Below are 24,916 nucleotides of genomic sequence, written 5' to 3' on the forward strand. Positions count from 1 at the left end.
GATTATCCAGGTAGGTTTCATATAATCACATGAGCCCTTAAAAAGTAGAGATCTTCTTCTGGCAGAAGAGATCTTCTTCTGGCAGAGAGATGCAGAGGGGCACTGGAGAGATTTGGAGCAAGAGGGACTCAGCCTGCTGCTGCTAGAAGAGGCCATGGGGAAAGCAGGAGAAGGAATATGAAAGCTTCTAGAAACAAATAGCAGTCCCCACCAGAGAGCCAGCAGGAAGTGGGGACCTCTGCCCTACAACCACAAAGAACTACATTGAGCCAGTAACCTGAATGGGCCCGAGAGTGAATCCTCCCTGAACTTCCAGATAAGAGTCTAGGCTGGCTGACACCTTCATTTTAATCTTGTGAAACTAAGTAGAGGACACACCTGAGACATTTTGTGCCCAGAATCATGACCCCTGGAACTATGTATAATGAATAGGTGTTGTTTTAAGCTGCCGAAATTACAGTAATCTGTGACAATGGCAACAACAGAAAATGAATACACTCTCTAATAGTTGAAACTGTTAGGAGAAGGTCTTAAGTATCAAAGATGCTACATTAGGGTATGTAACATCACAGTAGATAAACCCTGAATCTTAGTGGCTTCAAACTGTATATTTTCTCACTCATGTCATGACCAAGTAGAGGTTGGTAGATTCTTCTGGACAGCTCCTCTTGAAAGGAGAATCCCAAGGAGGTGGGGGTGGGGGCTGGGCATCATTTCCAGTGGTTGGAATTCCTGAACATTGCAAAGAAGAAGCAAAAGTGTGCCCAGTTATGCTGGGACATTTAAGACCAGGCCTATAATGGTGGACATTGCTTCCTAGAGGAATATTTTTATACCTCACTGGCTAGAAACCAGACACTTGACCTCAACCCACAAGGGAGAATGGGAAATTTGTGTGTGTGTGTGTGTGTGTGTGTGTACAAGTAAAAGAAATGTGGTTGGTGAGCATTAAGCCAATCTCTGCCGTAAGTATGTTGTTTTTAGAATCTGGCTCCTTCATTGCCTACCAATCTCCCTTTACAAGGGAAGCAATGAAATATATACCTGGCTTTGAATAAAGGAATTAGTTTTCTTCTGATTTGTTGGAAGTTGTTTATTTACCATCATTCTGGTCATTCATGATTTGCTAAATTATTGAAAATGTCCTAGTTGAGCCCATGTCCTCTGCTCCCTTATCAGTGTTGACACTGCTGGTGTGGTTCCTTCAAACTCTGTTCTACTGAAGAGTATTCTTGGCTTCCTGTCCGCTTGCCCCCACACATGCGTGGTCTCTTTCATTACCAACATCCTTCACCAGAGTGGCACACTTATTACAGTCAGTGAACCTACACTGAACCGTCATGATAACCGGAAGTCCACAGTTTACCTTAGGGCTCACTCTTGCTGTTGTGCATTCTATGGATCTGGACAAACGTATAAGGACATGTATCCATCATGATAGCATCATGTACAGGTTTTTCGTTGACTTAAAAATCCTCTGTGCTCCAACAATTCCTCCCCCACCCATCCACCAGCAACCGCTGGTCATATTACTATCTCCACAGCTAGGCCTTTTCTAGGATTTCATAGAGTGGATCCTACAGGATCAACCTGCCTTTTCAGACTGGCTTCTTCTCATTGGTAATATGCATCAAAGTTTCCTCCATGTCTTTTTATGACTTGATAGCATTTTTTTAGAGCCAAATAATAGTCCTTTGTATGCATGTGCCACAGTTTTGTCATTTATCTATTAAAAAAAAGAAACCTTGGTTGCTCCCAAGTATTTGCAGTTACAAAGAAAGCTGCTGTAAGTATCCATGTAGAGGTTTTGTGTGGACATCTTGGGTAAATAAAAAGGAGCATAATGGTTGAGTGAAGAAACCAACCTGATCAATAGATACTGACCAATCAAAATACAAGCAAGTTATTTTCTCAGTTCTGAAGTTTATATGGAGAGGCAAAAGATCCAGAATAGTTAACACAATATTGAAAGAGAAGACAAAGTTGAGGGACTGACATTACCCAACTTCGAGACTTACTATAAAGCTATGGTGATCAAGACAGAGTTTGGTAAAAGAATAGTTTTGGTAAAAAGATAGATCAGTGTAACAGAATAAAGAGCTTAGAAGTAGGCCTAGAGAAATGTAACCAACTGATCTTTGACAAAGGAGCAAAGGCAATACTGGGACAGAGATAGTATTTTGATCAGTGGTGCTGGAACAACTGAATATTCACATCAAATCATCACCACCATCATCATCAGACCTTTCGCCATTCATAAAAATTAACTCAAAGTGGATCACAGACCTAAATGTAAAATGCAAAACTATAACCCCCCTTGAAGATAACATAGGAGAAGACCTAGATTACTGTGGGTGTGGTCATACCTTTCTAGAGATAGAGCCAAGGGCATGATCCATGAAAGAAATACAGAGTAGACCGAACTTCACTGAAATTAAAAACTTCTCTGTGAGAGACACTGTGAAGGGAAAGAGAAAACAAGCCAGAGCTGGGAGAAAATATTTGCAAAGACTCATCTGGTAAAGGATTGTTATCCAAAATATACAAAGAACTGGTAAAACTCAGCAGGGGAAAAAAAAAATAGGACAAAGATCTTAGCAGACCCCTCACCAAAGAAGATATATATAAATGACAAATAAGCATACGAAATGATGTTCACATCACATGTCATTGGGAAATGCAGATTAAATCAACAACGAGCTCCCACCACATGCCAATTAGAATGGCCAAAATCCACAACACTGACAACACTAAATGCTGATGAAGATGTGGAGCAATGGGAACTCTCATTCATTTGCTGGTGGGAATGCTAATGGTACAGCCATTTGGGAATACATTTTGACTGCTTCTTACCAAACTGGACATAGTGTTACCCTTCTTTACTTTTAAATGTTAGCCCTCACCAGTTGCTTTTCCCACACGGTACTCTTTGTGGTCAGATCTTCTCTTTTTGTTTTCTGTCTCTCCAACTTTGTGCTTGATGGTAGAGGGGAAGGAATGTGAGCAGAACACTTCCTTTAACCCTGCACTTCCCTCCAGCCTTGCTTTTGAGGTGAAGATAACAGTTTCTAAGCTGGTAGAATATAAAATAGCATCCGGCACCCCAGGGAAGTCATCACTCCTGACAATTCCTATCACGATTTTCCTCTCCTTCTTCTCTCTACTCTCTTGCTCCTCAAGCAGTTGTCTGGGCTGTTTCTTTCGAATCATGTGTGCTTTCAAAGGACAGTCTACAGTAATACCAGAGAACCAGTGTGTCCAATCTCACTCTTCCTGGAGTTTTTAAATAATTTAATAGATTTAGCATGTTCATTGCCTACTGCAAGTTTTCTCATTCTCAGCACTCATGATATGTTGGGTTGAGTAGTTGGTGCGTGTGTGTGTGTGTGTGTGTGTGTGTGTGTGTGAGATGTCCTATGCATGGTAGGATTTTTGAAGCATCCCTGTATCCCTATTTGATATCCCAAAATAGTCCTGAGTTGTGAAAACCAAAAGTTGCCCCAGATATTGCCAAATACTGCCTGTGGGATAAAATCAGCCTAAGTTGAGAACCACAGATATACTGTAAATCTGCCAGCCACTTGGACTTATTTCACTTATCTTTGGATCATATTTTTTTTAAAGATTTTATTTATTTATTTGACAGAGATCACAAGTAGGCAGAGAGGCAGGCAGAGAGAGAGGAGGAAGCAGGCTCCCTGCTGAGCAGAGATCCCAAAGTGGGGCTCGATCCCAGGACCCTGGGATCATGACCTGAGCCGAAGGCAGAGGCTTTAACCCACTGAGCCACCCAGGTGCCCCTGGATTGTATTTTTCAGTAGACCACCATTCCCTCTCCTTCAAAGCTTCAAAGTGAGCTTCTTCAAAGCAAAGCACATTCTAGCCTCACTCAGTTTCATGATGAAGGCAAAAAATAATTGTGCTTTCTGTGGGCAAGTCCTACTCATAGTCAGCTGATTGGGACTCACTGAAGCCTTTCTCCAACTTTGAAAAGCCTAATTAAACCAGCAGATTCAGCTGGAAGATTTGTAGTTGTTAGTGATCACTTCCAGCTCTGTTGTACTCACAGCCAAAAAGGACTTGAGCAAACATGGCTGAATTCTTGAAGGCCTGCAGTAGTATCTCTCTCTTACCTCTGTGTCCCAAAGTGTGATCCTCACTGGCTTTAGTACACAAGATGATCTTAGGTGGTACCATGTACACCATTCAGTTGCAGGAGATAGGTTTTTGTCTTAATAATATATTGTGCTAGGGGGACACACCAAACTTAAGAGTTGAGGTTTTCTTTAAAATAAATGTATGCAGGTATGCATGTATGTACAAAAAGTGAGCTGGCTTAAGAAAAGGAGTAGGACAGGGTATATACATATGTCTACTTTCCTATTGCTACTATAACAAATTATCACTACTTAGTGATTGAAAACAGCACGATTTTACTATCTTGCTGTTCTGGAAGTCAAAAGCCTAAAAATGGGTCTTGTGAGATAAAATCAAGGTATTGGCAGAGCTGTGTTCCTTCTGGAGGCTCTGGGAGAATCCATTGCTCTTTCCTTACCTTTTCTACCTCCTGGAGGTGCCCCCATTCCTTGATTTGTGACCCCTTCCTCCCTCTTCAAGGACATTGCTCCAACCTCTGCTTCTCACCTCACTTTTCCTTTTCCTGACTTTCATCCTCTTGCCTCCGTCTTATTACCTTGGTTCACCTGGATAATGTAGGATAATCTTACAAACTGAAATCCTTAATTTAATTGCATCTCAAAGTCCCTCCTGCCATGTAAGGTAACATATTCACAAATCCTTGGGATTAAGGCATAGATATCATTGTGGGGAAAGGCATTATGCATCACATGACAACATATAAAAACAGTTGTCAAGGTGATATACAACTGAATGAATGACATTTGGGAAACTCTGTTTTAGTTCCTTTGTAGCAAGTTACCCCAAAACTCAGTGGCTAAGACATACTTACTATCTCAGAGTTTCTTTGGGGCGGGAGTCTGGTAGCAGCTTAGTTGGGTTCTCAGTCTCAGAGTATCTCTCAAGGCTTCAGCCAAGGTGTTAGTTGGGACCGCAGTTATCTCAAAGTTCCCCTGGGATAGGGTCTGCTTCCAAGTTCACTAATGGTTGTGGGTGGGATTCAATTCCTTGTGGTTGAAATGAGGTCTTAGTTCCTCATTAGCTGTTGGCTGACAGTCCTCCTCCTGGCCTCATGGGCCTCTTTATGGGCAACTGGCAACTTTGTCTTCCTCTAAGTGATCACGTAAAAGACCGAAAGAACATGAGCAAGATGGAAGTCAGTTTCTATAACCTGATTCTGGAAGTGACATCTCCTCACTTGTGCCACGTTTTCTTCATTAATGCGAGGCTCTAGGTCCAGCGGGAGCTCTGCAGGGGTGGGTGTTATACAGAACGCAAATCCAGGTAGCAGGAACATTGGCATTTCAGAATCTTCCTCTATACTTGTCTTAGGTCCTAATCTTTCTGCTAACCTACCTGATCTAAAACTCTGCACTTTAACAGAAGAGTGACCACTCTATGGATTTGCTTTCCTCCAGGAATCTGGGAGTCCCCACCTCTCTGTTTCTTTTTTTTTTTTTTTTTTAAGATTTTATTTATTTATTTGACAGAGAGAGATCACAAGCAGGCAGAGAGGCAGGCAGAGAGAGAGGAGGAAGCAGGCTCCCTGCTGAGCAGAGAGCCCGATGCGGGGCTCGATCCCAGGACCTGGGATCATGACCTGAGCCGAAGGCAGCGGCTTAACCCACTGAGCCACCCAGGCGCCCCCCCACCTCTCTGTTTCTGTGTCTCAACCATGAAGATCTATGTTGGTATCGGCCATCTTGGTTTCCCTTGGGGTCATGGGCCCTTTCCCTATGTGCCTTTCTCTGTTTCCAAATATCCTCCTTTGTGTTCCCACTAGATTCCTAAATTAATGATTATCTTTAAAAAGATTAATGCTATACATTGTTTAAGAAAACTCACATACAAGGAGAAAATCCCACATAAATACATTTTCTTAATTAAATGAAACCCGAATGTGAGCTCCTGATCTTTAAGGTATTGGGAAATTCAATCTCAGAAATATTATTGGCAGGAATAGATCTCTCCACCTCTATTTAACAAATCAGATTCTTAAGTATCTGTGTCTTTTTCCATTAATCCATCTCTCTGTCCTTCAATGTCCTAATCCCCTTTCTCAAATATCTCAGGATTTTTACTCTGACAATCAAGGGTTTTTTGAAAGATGCATGTTCTATAACTGGTTAATTTATGTTCTGATTTGCAGTAAGTCTAAAATAGCCAAAAGATAAAAAAAAATAATAAAATAGTCAAAGGAGTCTGGCTCTTTTATGAAACCAGATGGTAAAAAGGATTGGCGAATGTTCCTTACAAAGTGTGAGGGTCAGTTAATTTCTGTCTCTGTCTATTATGATGCACTGGAGATAACCCCCATGAATTTAATTTGGTGACCTTTTGCAGCTGTCAGGCCTCAATAATTTTTACCTGTTTTGATATTCCCTCAAATTGCTGAGGACATTATAACATCAAGAGCTAGTGAATATGCATAAATCTGTGGGATCTTGTGCTGTCGTTTATGAAGGTGGAAGAGTATGGAAGGCGGGTTCTGTCCTCTGCTCCCTAGAGGGATCACACTTTTTGGAGATAGAGTGAGTTTGTACATAAACAGTGCTTCCCCACCCACCCTTTGCTTTGATTCACATTTACTGAGAGCAGCCAATTATCCTAAAAATTCAAAGAGCTTTAAAAGAAGAGAATATAATGTTTTTTTTTTTAATTTATCAAAGGGGAACATGGGTTTAAAAAATAATTGTAAAGCTATGTTCTTGATAGTGGCCTCTGAGTCCAATACTTGGCACACACCAAGCTCTTTCTACATTTCAGGGGGCAGCTACCAAAATGGCAGACTCATTCTATAACTTCCTTTATGGCTTTCTGTCTTCAGTCCCACCCCCCATGAAGAATTTCATGTTTTAAAACTATTTTTCTCAATATACATTTTCCTCAATAGGAAAAATAAATGTAGAAATTAGTATGAGGAAAGCAAAGAAAACATTGCATTTTTATTGCACTCTAAATATTTTACAATTTTTTTTTATAATCTTGTCTAATGGCTCCATAGATCATTTTATAAAAATAGCTTTCCTGGCAAATTTCAAATCAAGATGGGAGTGTCTTATTCTCAAAGTGAACATTTGTACCTAGACTACTTTCTAATGTGTTAAACAGCCTTAGTAAAAAATGATACTACTGTTTTATACTAACAAATGTGGTTTTTACCTGAGTAAGATGTTCAACAAAAATGAAAAAGGCCTGCCCTGGAGTCAAAATACCATTTTCTTAAAATAGTGACTTCTTGGTTTTTTTGCTGAACAGAATATATGTTATACCCAAGTCAGTGGCCAAGTTTACTGATTAAATTCTCTTGAACTTCCTCAGTACTCAAGTCAAAAGACAAAACAAAACAACAACAACAACAAATAACAAAAGTCAAATGAGATGTGGTCATTCTAGAAACCAGTCAAGATTGGGTACCTAAGGGAAACTGTTCCATACGGGAACTGAGATAATCGGTTCTCCAACCTTCACATTGTCTTGGAGGAACTTTGTGCCCATGAATAATCTCTATTGGAGAAGGTCTTCCACGTTCTTGGGGTAGATGAGATTTTATTGTCTAAGGACAGCGAATAATGCTACTGTTCATTCGGGGACATTTGCCGAAGCCAGTGGAGAAGGATCATGGAAACAAACATTTTGGAGTACCCCAAGGATCCCAGACTTCCTGCTGAGTTCTTCCCTTGCTTACCCTCCCTTTCGTTTACTTTTCATTTTTTATTTTATTTTATGTTACTTTATCTAACCTAACCTAATTTAACTCTATTTTATTCTAATATCTTCCCTCCCTCAAACTCTGCCCCCCAGCACACACATCTTCAGACTGTGAACCTTGGTTAACATAGGATAAGGTTTGCAAACACCGTTTCGGGGGATTGCAGCAATGGTACCCATCATGGATGCACAAAGTAGGGGCCATCTCCTGACTGCAAGTTCCCACAATCACACCTGTTGCTGCCTGTCCTTATGCATCAAGAGCCTGTCCCTAGGCTTCCCTGCCCTATAAGACCCTAGCCCTGCTCTAATGGAGAGCCACAGGTCTTCATTGCTCCCCAAGGTGCAGAAACCAAATAAAGATTTTAACCTCAATAGGAATCACTTAAATCACTTTTTTCAATACCAGTATTTTTCCTTTTTCCATTCTCTGATCTTAGTTATAGCTCTGCAACCTATTATCCTTTAATGGGTACATGAGTTTAGAAGTAAATATGACTCCAAGACAAGAAAATACACCTACGGCATCTTTTCTCAAAAACAAATTTGTTCAATTAATTGATTTTCTTAGTCATCTAAAAATTAATAAATCAATGTCACTTTTCATTCTTAACTTTGACTTTTCCTTTCTAGCTCAGGCTCACATGCATCTTTCCTGAGCTATCTACTGTTTCTGCTTCCAAATCACCTCAATAATATGTGTTCTCATCCATGGTTTAATGATTTTACTCTTAAGTATAGTTATTAATAGGAAAGCAATAAAATGGAGTCAGTATGAACTAATCTATTATCAATAGGCCAAATTATGTTTTAAAAATTAATTATAATTCATTGGACTTCAAATGTTGCAGTAATTATTGCCTTTTATATTTATGATTATTTGTGTGTGACATGCCTCACCTCTGGAGGGAAGAGACTATAATATTTATCTTTGCATCTTCAGTATTTTGCATTCCATTGGCATTTTATTAAATGAATAGCTAAAAGTAGTATCTAAAATGTCTATAAGAACTTTCTTACAGAGGAATCGGGGTTAATAGCACTGAATCTAAAAAGATAATATTTATTCTGTGCTTACTATATGTTGAATACATTTTTGGGTACTTTGCATGAATTCATGCATTTATCTACCAACAAACTCATGAGGTAAATCCATAATTATCCCTATGTACTGAGAGGTAAGTCACAGCTAGTAAGTGCCTGGGCCATGACTAATTTGGATTTTAACTGCTATGCTCTGTTGTTTCCAAATAAAAGTGAAAATGCTTATTTCTATTCTCTGGTAGCAGATTCTGACCCAGGAGGGTCACATACTCAAAGGGAAAATCATCCGGGATATTTATGAACAGACTCAAGTATTTGACATCTGAACCTCTCCAAATTTCAGAATCATTTAGAGTCTTTCTCTTTTTTGAAAGAGAGTAGAAGACAGGGGGAGAGACAGCCAAACACGGAGACAGAGAGAGAAGGTATTTTTGTGTCTCTAAAACACCACTGAGGTACCACTAAGCTTGGATATCTGGTCCATTGTCACAAGGTCCTTTCCACTGGGTGAAGTGGTGACTTGATTGGATTTATATTTTAAAAGGATCCATTGTTTCCCTCTGAGCATTGGAGGGAGAAAAGGCAAGACCCGTTGGTTGGCTTTTTCAGTCATCCCAGAGAGAGTGTGATGGTTTCACCATGGAGGATGACCATGATTTGAAAACAGAGCTGGCAGGATGGGGTATGGGACAGAGGAAAAAATTCTGTGTGTGTGTGCTAAAGCAACTGGGAAGATGGGTTGTCCTTACTGATTTGGGAAGACAAAAGGAGAAACAGATTTGGGGAGAAAGACTAGGACTTTCATTTTTCACATGAGATTCATTTTTCACATGTTAAATGTAAAAGTGAGCAAGTGGAAATCTTCTTGAGTAGACAGCTGAATAGAAGTTCTAGGGGAGAAAGTCCAGGCCAGAAATATAACTTAGGGAATGTGTGGATTATATTAAAGTTCTGAGATTGGATAATATCCTGTTGGGAATGACCGCAGAGAATGAGTCTGCAGACAGACTGCTGGGGTCCACTAACACGACAGGTTAGGGAGAGAATGCATCGTCCAAGGACAAGGGGGACTCGTAGTCAGTGGAGAAGGAGGGAAAACAGGAGAAGGTACTCTAGAACGCAGGTGAAGGATAGGCATCAGGGAGGGTCAGTTGATCTACAGAAGGAAAGTCTACATTCGTAGCTGGCTTCTGGAAACCACTATATTGAAAACACATGCTGGAAAGTTCACAGTGATGTTACTTTCCTATAAAAGGGAAATGACCTTGGGTGGCAATTCAGGAGAGAGTCTGACATATGGGCGAGCTAACCGTCATTCTGGCTCTTAACAGAGAGACATGTACAACTATAAATAGGTCTCTGACTACGACTAGGACTAGGACTGTAAGTATTGTCTTATCCATGTCTGTGTCTCTATGGAGGAATGCAAACTCTTAGCCACAGATAATTATATAGAAAACATTTTTTAGAGTTTGAATACAGTAAGTAACCAATAATTCAGTTCTCTCCCTATGACCCACAGTATCTTCCTTGGGGTATTTTCTAGGACACATAATTCAAACCTGGATGATCACGCATTAATTCATTTTAGCAATTTCCCTTCTGTCTAGCAGCAGACCTGTCTGGAGCACAGGACTGAAGGAGTTCTCGCAGGATGGATAAGATAAATTTAAATTTTGGTTTAACCTGTCTAGGTAGATAGTGTTTAATGAAAGGATGCTTGGTAAGTATTTGTTGAATTTTATTGCCTGAAAAGCATAAAAGAAAAGGTGAGGACTATACCAGCAGCATAAGTGTGTTGGTCTTCTGTACCTCAATGTGGCTAAGAAACGAACTGGAGGACTCTTAATCAAAACCCCATCATCATTCGTGATGCTTTCCAGACATGTCAAAATGTTTTCCTTATACATTTTTTCCCTTGAAGTGATGAATGCATTTTTTTCTTAAAAAAAAAAAATAACATTAAAAATCACTGACTGTTTTGAACAGAAGCATGGAATAGAGAAAAAAGCCCAGGTCCTTGGGCACAAACTATTTTCAACTGTATACAGAGAGGTCTTTCACGTCCTGATACTCGGAAAATGGATGACCACAAAGAGCATGTGGGATTGTGCGTGAGGCTGCGTGAAGCTCCTTGGAACTTGTAACCAACCCACACATTTTTATCAGCTCCATAACAATGCACAAGTCAACAATAGAGGGGTGATTCAGTAGCCAATCCAAATCCAACTCACAGTGGCCTTCAGAACCAACAGCCCAATCAAAGTGACATTGACGCTGCTTTGAAACAATACATACTAGCCCTGTCACTGCTTCACAACATCAAAGTGCCATATTCTGTCTGGTTGTCACCTCAGAAGACCTCTGAAAGAAGGAGAGAAAAAACACCTCAACAGATTCATTTTGGTTTTTTTTTTTTTTTTTGATTGTTGTTGTTGTTTTGTTTTTGTTTTTCGGGGGAAAGAGAGGCAGAGGGAGAGAGGGAGAGAGAGAATTTAAAGCAGATTTCATGCCCAGCCTGGAGGCAGAGCTGGGGCTTGATTTCAGGATTCTGGGATGATGACCTGAGCCGAAATCCAGAGTCGGATGTGTAACTGTTGGAGCCACACAGGCGCCTGTCATCGGGTTCCATTTTGCGGGCAGCTGCAGGTTCACACGGCCTTGAACTGCCTTGAACTTTAGGTGGGTCCCCGCTTGCCCTTCTGTAGGGGCTCGTCACGGATGCAATGCTGGTAAACTGCAAAAGGGGGCTTTGCGTTTCCCAGATCGTCCTGATTCCCCACATCTATACGTGTGAAGAGTGACGTGCACCCTGAAAAGCCAAAGGAATCCCTTGTTCACTTCTATTCCACAATTAGATTTTTTTTTCCAATCTTGACCTCCAAATTCAAGGAAAAATTTAAAAAATATTCCCCCTCTCTTGGGACATCAATAAAGATCATTTGCAAACACATGGGTAATAGTAAGCTTGGTCAGTCACTGACGTGATTAGTTTACCGCTAAGAAAATTATATTAAAGTACACAGAGAAGATTAAAAATGAAAAGAAGGATAGTGTGATATATATACACATTGGGGGTGGGGATAAATTGGTGTCTTTAATCAGTTAAAACTTGATGGTCCAAGACTGTAGCTTTCCCGAGTTTATTTTGAACATTTTTAAAGGAAATAATTCATCCATATACCCTCTATTCCTAAATCATGGCGAAAAGTCTGCTGTAATTTAGAAAAGCTAGTTTCAGTTTAACAGACTATATCCTTCCCTTGCTGTTACCCTAAGATTCTCTCCTTCACTATCCAGACCTCCATTTGTTTCTTTCATCACCTATTTTGGATAATATTTTAATTCCTAAGGACAAGAAATGTCTCAAATATGTTGTTGGCTCTGTAGTGAGGATTTAAGGGGCAATCAGACCTATGAATAACTGGTTACAGACCCAGGCAAAATAAAATAAGTACTTAAAAGTATATGAGGGCACCTGGGTGGCTCAGGGGGTTAAGCCGCTGCCTTCGGCTCAGGTCATGATCTCAGGTTCTTGGGATCGAGTCCCGCATCGGGCTCTCTGCTCAGCAGGGAGCCTGCTTCCTCCTCTGTCTCTCTGCCTGCCTCTCTGCCTACTTGTGATCTCTCTCTGTCAAATAAATAAATAAAATCTTTAAAAAAAAAAGTATATGAGCAGTAAAGAAGAAGAGAAAAGAGGAAAAAGAAACTCATTGTGATTACTCTCTTAGTGGGAGAAAACCCCAACAGTCAAGACAGTTTTTCACATTTTTTTTCTGCCAGTGTAGAGACAGATCCCATCATCTGGGCAACTGAATCTGTTATCAAGCTACCCAAAGAGACAATATTCAATTTTCCCGACCCAGGTTGCTTTATTAAAAAACAAGCAAACGAAAAAACAAAACAAAACAAAACAAAACAACCTAACCCGAGTCGAGTACCTGTTTGACTTTTGAAGCTGAAATCTTTTAAATCCTTTTAAACCTACAGTTACAAAGGAAAAGCACAGCCACGCCCATTTCACAAATAAACTAAGCCTGATCATCAGAGGGTCTTGTGTGGTGACGACATGGCTTCAAGGTGGACTCTGAATGCCACGCTGGGTATGGGTGGTCCTCTGGCTCCCAGACCAGGAAGACATCATGGCAGTGCCTGATGTCTTTCATTTTCACTGAGGTCTACTCAATATATATGTTATGGAATGGCTTTGTTGTCAGAGACCTTGTTATAAATCTACGCTGTGAACAGTATACAGTAAGGATAGACATGCTAACACATGCTAAGCATATGATTAAAATTCAATTCTCAGTCATTTTAAGACTGAAAAATATTAAGGTACTGTAAGTACAGATGTTGACACCTGCCTCATTCCCAAGTTTTGATTGCCTCTTGCTTTTATTTCTGCACTTTTATCAGACAATATAGTTAGCCCTTAACTAGCTGCTTGGACAAGATTTGACTTTAGACTGCTCTTAAAAAAAAAAAAATCCTTGGAGCACCTGGGTGGTTCATTTGGTTGGGTGTCCAACTCTTGGTCTTGGCGCAGGTTGTGATCTCAGGGTTGAGGGACTGAGCCCCGCATTGGGCTCTGTGCTCAGTGCAAAGTCTGCTTGTCCCTCTTCCTCTTGCACTCTCCCTCCCTCTCTCAAATAAATAAATGAACTCTTAAAAAAAAAATCCTTACTATGTCTAGTGTCAGACCTGCATTTATAATGCAATTTCCGCCCCCTAATGGAGCAAAGAACCTCAGGGTAGGCAACATGCATGAGGACATTTAATATTAATGTAAATCACAGAGCAAAGAGGATGCTGTGGGTAATTCCTCTCTAATTATGTTTCCCTGGACTCCAAGCCATCCTTTAGATGAGACAGCATTTCTGAAATGGGAGAGGTACCCATGTTTCAAATCAACAATATAATTACATAGAAAGCTTTTCCAATGCAAAGACTTACTGCCAATTCCAAAGAGCTTTATAATCTTCAAATGATGTGTTTATTTTGGAAAATAAATAAACTGAATGGTGAGTTTTGGAACAGGATATTGTGGCAAAGTAAAGATGGTGGGAATGCAAAGTGGAAATTTTTAGAAAGCCTATATTCCTTAATCAAATGGACAAATGCCATTCGGAGATTATAAATGTCATACACAATCATTGGCAGCACGAAGAGTTGTTTGGAATGGTTGTAAAGCCAGGCTTCTTCTGTTTGAGGCCCCGCTCCCCTTCAAGCCACCTAATGTAAAACTAAAGTCTAAGCATAATACGACTTCGCAAAATGTAATTTTATGACAAGACAAGCAGGTATCATCTAGAGTTACCTTATGGAAAAAAGAAACAACTGTAAGGTGAGGAGGGCAACTCATCTGTAGGGTAAGTCAGAGCTTAGAGTGTCTATTTCTCAACCCCCGTGGTCAATTTTCTTTGGCATAAACGCTAAAGTGGTGAAAAGGATTGGCTTTAGAACACCGGTGTTAGTGATAAGCAATAGATATATTGTTAATTAAGCACTTCCTTCTTGCAAACTTTAAAGTTATTTGTTCAGACATAAACCAATGTCGTCGTATTATTTTCCTGCTTAAAAGATAAGAAAAGGGGATTTGGCAGTATTAATAAGGAGCCCAAGCCGTATAATTAGTGATGAATAAAGACACAAGTCAAAGTCAGGTGTTTCCTGCTAACTCTACTCTTTTGCGGCACCGCCAAGCCCTCTGCTATCTGTCTGCTGTCGTCCTGGAAGGGCTTTGGACAGGTGCATAAATAAAACTCCTTGTGAAGGATCCAGATGTCTGCTCATTTTTAATTTTTTAAATTCTCCTTATCAACCATCTTACATGAGATTTGGGGGAGGGTGGGAAATAAGTTGACATTATTCTTAGAGAAGAAATTTCACTGTGTGTGGAGTCTGTACTGCATTAGAATGCAGATTTCCTTCTCAAAATGGTATATACTACAGTGAGATCCTAGTTGTGGATATTAATAAAATGGTAAGAAACTGTGATGATTGTTTAGCAAGTAAAATAGTAGAATGCTCTTCCTGTGCCACAAAAACATTCTGAGGCTTTTGGGATTTCCTGGTTTCTCAGTATTCTCGTCCACACACCACCCCCACATCCCACTTTTGGTGGACTCCCTTATAGTGCAATTTCCTTTTAGAGAATTATTAGTAAAATTGTCAAGAAAGATAACCTGATATTCTTTAGTCTTCCATGATCCCAGTATGGGCTCTTGGCCTCTTTCCCACAGATGTTGGGCCTTAAATGGAACCCAACAAAGGATGGAGAAAACCAAGAATGGTGCTAATCCTGCCCAGTAGTCCTCACCCAGATGTGATGACTGATCAGTTCTTCAGTGAATTTGATCATGTCCTACTTTAAATTTACAATCCTATGATGGAGACAGTGAGGAGAACTTCTACTCAACTAGAGCCAGTTCCAAGAATCCATCCTTGAGTAGGCCCTTGGAAGTAGCTGCCTCGCCCCCTGGCGGATGGATATTGTCAGCAATATCTGCTTTCCAGACTTTTCCCGGCAGGTCTTACTATCTGACTTTGTCTTGTTTAATGTGGATCTTCATAATATGTTCGAGTACTAGGGCCTTGCAGAGTTTTCTGCCAGCCACAGCAGGGCAGAACATGGAGGACGTCTCACGCATGTCTGAGAGCAGAAAAAAACTGATGTAAGGACCTCCAGAGGACACGAAGAGGCCTCAGAGTCAGGAGGAGGAGAGAGAAGTGGAGTTGCATGGACCAGCACAGAAAGGCCGGATGGGAACGAGTGTGTCTGCAAACACCAAGACGGAAGGAAGGAAGTGCAGAAATCTTGATTGCTGTCTTGCTTTCCAGCTGCTGCTTCGGCAAGAGGGGTGTCCCCTTGTAGAGATAAGATACACTCAGAAAAGATGTCTTTTCATACACCTGGGTTTGTAGACTGGGATTTATCTATCATAAACATGACTGTGAATTCCTCCAACAATATGGATATAAAACATGAAACAAGCGTCTTGTAACCCTGTTCCCCAGACATAGGTACCAGCAGCCATTCCTATAATTGTGTCCATAGAGAGATATAGAGATATAAGCACGTACTTAGATACGGACAAAATCATATCTCTGGACGGAGCTATACCCACCTTTGAGTAAAAGAATAGGACAACACCATGGTACTATTCAGAACCAATTTTTAGACATTAGGAAGTAGCTTTCTTGAATTGGAAAAAATGAAATATGTCAATCATTGGTAGGTTGACAGCTGACAACATCAATTAGGAGTAACATGTGTATTTTCTTTTTCTGTATAAAAACGAGTTTTGAAACTTCAGAGCCAAATTGCTGGCTGTGATCAAGAGGCCACCAGAGTAAGATGAATTGTTTATACAAGTGGGATCTTTGATGAGAAGAACGAACTTCAATTGGCAAACTCATGAAAAATCAAAGATGCTTAGTGCATGACTTTGGAAATTAAATTAAGTTCTAGAAGTTTATTTTGTGATTAATTACAATTAGAGAGCTCTAAGCCAAAACAGAGTAATTAAAATATCCAAATTTATTTTTCGCTAGGATCTTTTGTTGTGAGGAGCCGGGAAGAAAAATGCTTTATTATTATTATTTTTTCCCCTCAAAAACTATCAACTGAAATAATCTAAGCCTTGGTGTACTTGGGGAAGTACACAGAGTACATTTCTTTCCATGGTGAATACCAGGATTTTAAAAGCTGACCCAATCTTTCAGGGAGGTTGTTCCTGCCAAAGAAATGTCTGAGATTATCAGAGTTAATAATGTCATTATCCCAATGTTTATTTGGCCAGAATTTTTAGATTATGACTCACATTATTTTTTTCATGACTAAATGAAATTGACTGAAGCTTTCAAGGTTGAGAAAAAAGTCAGTGAGTGTATTTTCTTGAGTAAGGATTCTGTTTAAGAGTTAGGGCCCTATCTCTACCCTAGGTGTAATTAATTGCTATAAGTATATTTACATAAAACCAACATATTTTGAGGTGCCTGGGTGGCTCAGTCAGTTAAGTGTCCAACTCTTGGTTTTGGCTGAGGTCATGATCTCAGGGTTGTGAGATCGAACCCTGCAGAGGGCTCTGCACTGGGCATGGAGTCTGCTTAAGATTCTCTCTCCCTCTCATTCTGTCCCACCCCCTACTCTCATTTCGCCCTCTCTCAATCTCTCAAATAAATAAGTAAATCTTAAAAACAAAAGCAAAAACAAAAACCAACATGTAGAGCATATGCATGTTTATCTTAGTTGGTTCTAGCTGCTATAACAAAATACCATAATTGGATAGTTTACAAACAACAGAAATTTACTTCTCCTGGCTCTGGAGGCTAGGAAGTCCAAAATCAAAGAGCTGGCAGAGTCAGTGTCTGAAGAAAAACGACTTCCTCCTAGACAGTCATGTTTTTGCTGTAGCCTTACCCGGTAGAAAGGGCTAGGCAGCTTTCTTGGGCAGCTTTGATAAGGGCTTGAATCCTAAGGACCCCACCTCTTAATGCCATCACCTTAGGGATTAAGTTTCAACAGATGAACTGGAAGGAGATGCAAACATTCTGATCATAGCAGTGTGTGCACCTCCAAACATATAAATAAATGTCCTGTTTTTGTTACGCTAGATACTTAGATGAATGCATAATGGTGACAAATGCTTAACTGACATTCTAAAATCCATGTCCACTCTGTATGGTGGTAAAATTCATGTTAATTTATGTTATTACAGTTAGCCAGATTTCTAAGGATCTCATAGATAGCTCATGTAGCCTGTAATATGTGACTATCAAGGCAGGCTTGAGGAAGTATAAAATATACATTTTTCAGTTTTGCATTGGGGGAGGAAATGGCTTTGATACATTTCCTCTTTCTCCTTCCTAACCTAAAGGATAATAAGCAATGGCACAGAGCCACCAAGGGATACTGATGGGGAAGTAGCAGGAAAGAGAGTGATTGCTGAACTCACAATTCATCTGAGGTCCCAGCGGACAAGATCACAAGGTACGATGGAACACATACTGCTGACCTAGTCTTAGATACTGCCAGAAGAAGGAAGAGTTAGAAAGCAATGAACAGACAGAACAAAACCTCCCTTAGGAGCAGAGACGCAAGCCTAATTACAGAAAGAGGTGTATTTCGGACAACCGAGGTAGAGGATTGGCAGCTCTCACAGAGCTACAAGGACTCAGCGTGTGTCAGCTTGGTTTTCCAAAAGCATCGCCTTTTGGATGGAGTGATTGAGCTTAACGATCCCACAAAGGACTTAGTCTCTTAGAGTTTTCTTCAGACATTAGGAAAAAAAAGATCAGATTCCTAATCCATATAGTCAATCTGGAAGACTTCACCGAGTAAATTACAAAGAATTTAGTGTGGTGGTAAGCAGAATGGTAGCTACAAAGAATTATAAAAAAAAAAAAAAAGGTCTGTCCTGAGGATTCTTTCCCATTGTGTTGAACTCTGATTGCTGATAGATTTTAAGCCTCACCTCCCACCCCTCCACCCACACCTGTACAAGCTGCTAAGAAAGCCTGGAGCTTGCTCCTTTAGCATCAGTGGCACCTTCAAACCGTTCAAGAGAGTTCTGCAAAAGCGGGACTATCATTGGGGGAGACAAAGAACAAGACGTGTAAGAAGAAAAAGGACTGTAATGATCATAGCCTAAGGAAAACGTGTGGATTTGGGAGCAGAAAGAAATACTGGTGAAAGACAGGAGGGGTCAAGAAACCAAGGAGAGAAATTGGATTCAGTACGCCTGACCAAAGGAAACTCAATAGATTATATTTGTATTTGTATATATTTGTAGAATACATTCTATCCTTCTAGGCATTTGGATCCCAGTTAGTGGGATGAGCAAAAGATATGTTCATGTGCTGAGAATAAAACTATGTAACATGTGGGTCTTTAGGTTATTTGTGAGCTAAACCCTAATATAGCTCCATCATCATATACAGTACGGTTGGAATTTAGAAAAAAAGAGATTTCCTTTGATTTCAAAAAGTTTTAGGTAGTGCAAGTTACAGAAAGTACTGGGATCTTCCAGAAGTATATAGGTTTTTATCTCAAGTAAGATGCATGGGTGTGGAATCTGAGATTTTCCTAACTTCAGGCTAGGAATCTAAAACCTGATCCACTAATACAACCCAAGGCCATTCCTAGTGGTCAGTGCAAGTCAAGCACACACAAAACTCTTCTTCTTCTTCTTCTTCTTTTTCTTTTTTTTAATTTTTGCTTTTTATTAACATATCACAGCACTCACCATAGCACATACCTTCCCCAATGTCCATAACCCCACCACCCTCTCCCTACCCCCCTCACACAAAACTCTTCTTTATGGACTCTTCCAAAACCAGGACTCCTGGGAATCCAAAATGAAAAATAATAGATGCCTGTACCAAAAGGAAGTTCATAAAAAAAAAAATGCTTAAGGATTTGCTCCACCATGAGGAACACTCAACAGACAACTTAGGGGAGAATTTGTGCCCCGTAGGACTTAAGATACTAAAACAATTTAGAAGGATCTAAAGAATATGCTAAAATGATATTATTCCGTTTACTCGAAGTTCGAACAGAGGCCAACTAATGCAGAGGGTAAGAAATCACGATAAAGGTGATCTTTGGGGCAAGGAGAGAAATACACAATGAGGGCTTCTGGGATGCTGGTAAGTTTCCATTACTTGGTGTTGATGGTTGATATTGTTGCTCTTTTTAATATAATTATTTGCAAAAATATACCGAGCTACATAATTATGATTTCTGCTATTTCTCTCTGTTTGTATACCTCAAAAAAACAGTTAATTTTTTAAAAAAAGGTACAGGGTGCTGGGATTGAGGTCTGTGTGGGGTTCCTTGCTCAGCTGGGGAGGCTGTTTCTCCCTCTCCCACTGCCCCTCCCTCTCTCAAATAAATACATAAAATTAAAAAAATAAAAATAATAAAAAAGGTACGCAGGCAAAAAGGAATGTTCAGATCTATTCAAGTTCAGAAAGTTCACCTCTCCAGAATTTGCTGTGAGAGAGGCAGCAAACAGCGTACTTTGGAATGGAGGAATGGATCAAGGAATGAATTCCTCAAGGAGTGAATCCGTGAGGTTGGTACCATTAGTACAGCAACACCCACTTCCCCTCACCTTTGTCAACTGCCTATCTGAGCTCTTTTTCTAGGAGTTTGGCTTTTTTTTTTTTTTTTTGGATTCCACATATTAGTGAGATCATACAGTATTTACCTTTCTCTGTCTGACTTCTCTCACCTAGCCTATGCCCTCAAGGTCCATCTGTGTTTTTGCAAATGGCAGGATTTCATTCTTTTCCATAGCTGACTCTATAAGCCACATTTTCTTTATTCATCGTCTCGGCTGATGGATGCAGGGGCTGTTCTATTTTCAGTGTTTTGAGGAATCTTGTACGTAATGATTCTCTTACTTCTCTTCATCCTTTTTTTCATGAGGCAGAAAACAGACAGGCAGACCCAGCTCAACCTTTTTTCTATTGTGTACATTTGACATTTATTGAACAGATACTATATTCCAGGCACAAAATGTGGACACTTAATTATCTTTGCTTCGGTTTCTTCAAATCAGGATAAATTTAATGAGGGCAGGATCTGCTCTTTCCCCAGATACCTGAACAGCCTTTGACATACTTTAGGCCCTCAAAATACAAACTAAAGGCAAAGTTTATACCCCATGTGCTATTGGCAGATCACATAAGATAAGGCAAATACGTTTGATGTAGCAAATAGAAAAAGTTCTACATGTCTGTGAATTTCCTCACTTCTGAAGAAAACATAGTCTAAGAAATTTGCCTGGCATTCTTTTTATTTTTTCCTGTTTCTTCTAACAGATTAGGTAAATAAATTGCCTTCTCAGGTTTTAGTCATATAGTCCTAGTTAATCAGATTGGAGAAAAAATATCAGCTAAAACAGATTAAAAAAAAAAAAGTCATCGTCTCCAGGGTCACCTTTTCGAACCCCAACCTGAAAATCTGAAGTCTGCCTACAAAAATCGCTGTAATGCACATGAGGGTAAAGCAGTAGATTTTTCTGCGGCCTCTGGAGGAAGATATATCTGCTGGAGGTATCAGTTCAGCCACGGAGAATAATTTAATCATACTTGTAAATGACATTCCAACAAAAGGTCATCAGATCTATCAGGCCCTCATCAACTTAGGAAAATTAGACTTGCTTTATCGATGTTGGAAAGTGATACAGTGCCTGACTCTGCTTCAGAAAGAAACTGGGAAGTCAAGAAAATGTGTGTGAGCTGGGCAGAGGAGCCCAGACAAGCAAAACAGACAGCCTGCCCGGAGCCTCTGCCCTTGCAAATTCCCACAACCAGCTGCAGTCTGTGACTTTCTTTCCTTTATTTATTTATTTATTTTAACTACAACTAAGTAAATAGGTTACAAAATAGTAACATAGAATCATTTCAAGAAACCGGAGATCGGGATCTTACTACAGAGGATATGGAGGGAGAAATGAAAGAATTGTCAACATCTGCTTAGTCAGGCAAGAGGCATTTGCTGTGATGATGTGTTTACTTTCCAGGGAAGAGTGTTTGGCTCTAGGACGGAAAGAGGCACAACCTGTCTCTTGTAAACAGAGCTGGGGGAGAAGGGATGAAGAATCTTTATTCTGGGGCTTCCCCCGTGCTGGCTGTGTGCCCTTGGCAAGTTAACTTTTTCGAACTTTTGGTTTTGTCACCTATAAATTGGGATCATTAGTGTCTCCCTGCTTGCACTGTTGTTGGGGTGGTTAGAGGAGAAAATGCAGTGCGGAGCTGAGCGTGGCCAGTGGTGAAGAGGAAGAAATCCGTATTGGGACTTCTCTCCTATTACTCGGAGAGCTGAGGTCTAGAATCTAACTCCTGGAACATTCCTCATCGGGAGCGATGAGATTCAACTCAAAGAAAGGATCTCAGTTTGAATATGAGTCTTTCGATTGTTGAACCAGATACGTCACTGGGGTGATACCTGCATTTGTTTGTACCCAAGTAAGCAGTCTTCGGACACGTCACGTGACAGCGGGACAATGAAAGAAGAAATAATCCATCCAACAGAATTAAGAAATGGAGCACAGGGGGTGTACTGTTTTCTATTGCTGTGCAACCAATTGTGGCTTATTTAGCCACTGAAAACAGCACATGTGTATTATCTATCAGTTTCCTTAGGTCAGCGGGGCAGGGGGGATCTGTATGTTTGAGCTGGTTCCTCCACTCAGGGTCTCACGAACCCGCAAGCAAGGCAGCAGTCCGTCGGGGCTGGGGTCTCCTCCGAGGCTCACGGCCATCTGGGAGCATTTAGTCCACCGAGGGCGGGGCACTGGTATCCAAGTCTCCTTGCCATGGGGTCCTTTGCCCCACAGGGCAGGTGTTTATTCGAGGCTAGCACGGAGCCTCTGTTGCTGCTTTAAATCTCTCAGACTTCTTCCATCTCCGACTTGAGAGCATTTTTTCGGAGGGCCCACCTGCTTATGTCAGGCCCACCAACACTTAAGCAGAGGATGTTATGCTGGGTATACACACCAAAGCATGGGAATCATTTTAGAATTCTGTCTAATGCAGATGGAAGTGCAAAATTCCAGAAAATTACTAGTTTGCTTAATTATTAAAGGGATAGTGCAGAGGTAAGTCTACACTGCCAAAAAAGTCGTAGTTGGTCCATAAACCTAGTTTCGCTCTCATGTTGAGGAATGCGGTCTCTCCCTGTGCATCACCAAGTGGGCAGGAAGAAGGCACACAGCCTGCACTGGAAGGACAGCAGAAAGCAAATCCCTGTGGCCACATATGCTGAAATCTCCAAGCACGAGATCTGTCGTACCTGATTGTGCACGGACTTTCTTCACCATCTTATTTCTAATACATCCAAAAGGAACATCGTTCAGTCTCACCTGGAGGGAAAAAATAAAACTGGCCTAATTTAGCAGGCAAGTCCCCAGTGGGGTGGTTTGATTCATACGTCAGAGTGCAAACCCTACTTCTCTTCTTGCTTCCCCGACATTGTAACGAGAATCTATGCCCAGCCGTATTCTCCCAATTGTTTGAGCGCTGGTTTCAACCGATCCCCAGCCTGAATTATCACCGAGCCTCGGTCCTGACATGTTGATCTATCCACATTCCTGGCTGAGGCCTCCCGAACGGGAGACCGATGATAACAGGAAATAAGTCATGTCACCTTTCCATCCCTGGAAACTACCGTCTTAGCCAGTGTTTAAGCAGAGCTTGTCAGATCTGTCTTTCAGATTCTGGGGGGGAAATGCACGAATGATTGGGCATAGCAGAAACCTGTAAATCCACATGGGTGCACCCACCAGAGCTTTCGGCCCCTTATTTAGGATTCATTATGCAATAGTTTGATTTTTTTTTTAATATCTCTTTGGAAGTGTTTTTGGTCTTTCAGACTTTTTTTTTTAGACATTCTTCCTTAGAATTCCATCCTCTTAGTTTTGGAGTAGTGATTTGAGATGTTGATGTTGGTGGCAGTACACAACACACATGTGTTCACACGCAAACACACATACACAACACATAGAGACACACACACAACGCGTGCATATACACAGAGACACACAAACAAGCAATCTCTATTTTGATAAGATAATCATGAAAAATTTAATATAAATATTGGATTCCTCCCATGGACACTCAGCACTATCTCTTTGGTACACTTATCATGGATTATAAACTATACATGTATTTGTATGATTTTTAAATTATTTTTCCTTTTCCCCACTAAGCCCCATAAAGGCTGGGACTAAGTTTGTCTTACTTACTATTGTATTTTCATTGTCCTCCACAGCGATTCTCATAAAGTAAGAGGATAGTATGTATTTGTTGAATGAATGAATGGTTGAGTGATTCAATACTTGAATGGATGGTAAGCCTCACCTTATAAATTCAAGAGTCCATCTCCTGGTGTTAAAAATGCCTCCATATCATAACAGGCCACAACTTCAGTCAACAGGTAGAAACTTGGCACGTCTGACTCCATGATGCTTCTGTACCTCTTGCTGCTGGGACCTATAGCTGACACACTCTATTTAGCCCCACACATAGCCTTGTTAATATTTAAAGGAATTTTGGTTACAACTGAGATTTTCAAAAAAGCTGCTTTTTAACCCAAACCCTTCCTCATCCAAGGAGATACGGAAGAACGTACAGCCGTGACTCTGGGTTTAAGAGGTGCAGGAGCAACGTGACCAGATTCCTGGCTGCAAAGATCAATTGACAAAGGACAAAGAAGTTGTGTTACACCACCTTCCTCAGATGTCTACAGATGGCTGTCACCTTTGACTCCAACCCTCTAATGCATCCCTCTTTTGCTATCATAAAAGCAGTTCTAATTATGTTCCCCGAGGCAATGGCGCCTTGGGATCCTTGGTTTGTTTGTTTTCTGAATGAAGTTGTTTTTCTCACCCCAACGTCCTGCCTCTTGACTTACTTGCATATTGTGCTGGGAGCAGAATGAGTTTGGACTCGGTTACATGCCTAACTTCCAAACCAGTGCATGTTTATTGTAGAAATTATAGATCTCTAAAATCACCAATAAAAATTTGCCCATTGAGCTATCATCCAAGAATAATGACTGTCAAAATTTTATGTATACACTTCTATCCTTCTTATCCATTGCTGCCCCAAAATAAGTGTGTATGGTATATTTATTAACTTATTCTTTTACTTGATATATTGTGAACATTTCCCAAGAAACATTGCCTTCAACTTAAGGTTTAACAATGATCTGGTGGTATTCCATCACAGGGATGAAGAACAGTTTATTTAAGTGATCCTCTCTCTTCTTGCACACGAAACTTCTTTCTAGAATTTTAGGGTCCCTGAGATATCAGGATGCACGGGAAGAAAGAAGGGCTTATAACTTGTGGTACCCAGTGATGGTGTCTTCTTCTTTATCCTCAGGTTAACACTGAGTTTTAATATTTGAAGACTATTTGGGCTTTATTTGCGGAAAACAATGCATTTTTAAAATTACTGTTTCTCTCTTAGATTACTGGTTGGGTCGAACACTGCGATGGTCTCTTTGATG

This window comes from Mustela putorius, unplaced genomic scaffold (genome assembly GCF_011764305.1).
Source record: "Mustela putorius furo isolate JIRA1106 unplaced genomic scaffold, ASM1176430v1.1 tig00000592_pilon_pilon_pilon, whole genome shotgun sequence".
NCBI lineage: Eukaryota > Metazoa > Chordata > Mammalia > Carnivora > Mustelidae > Mustela > Mustela putorius.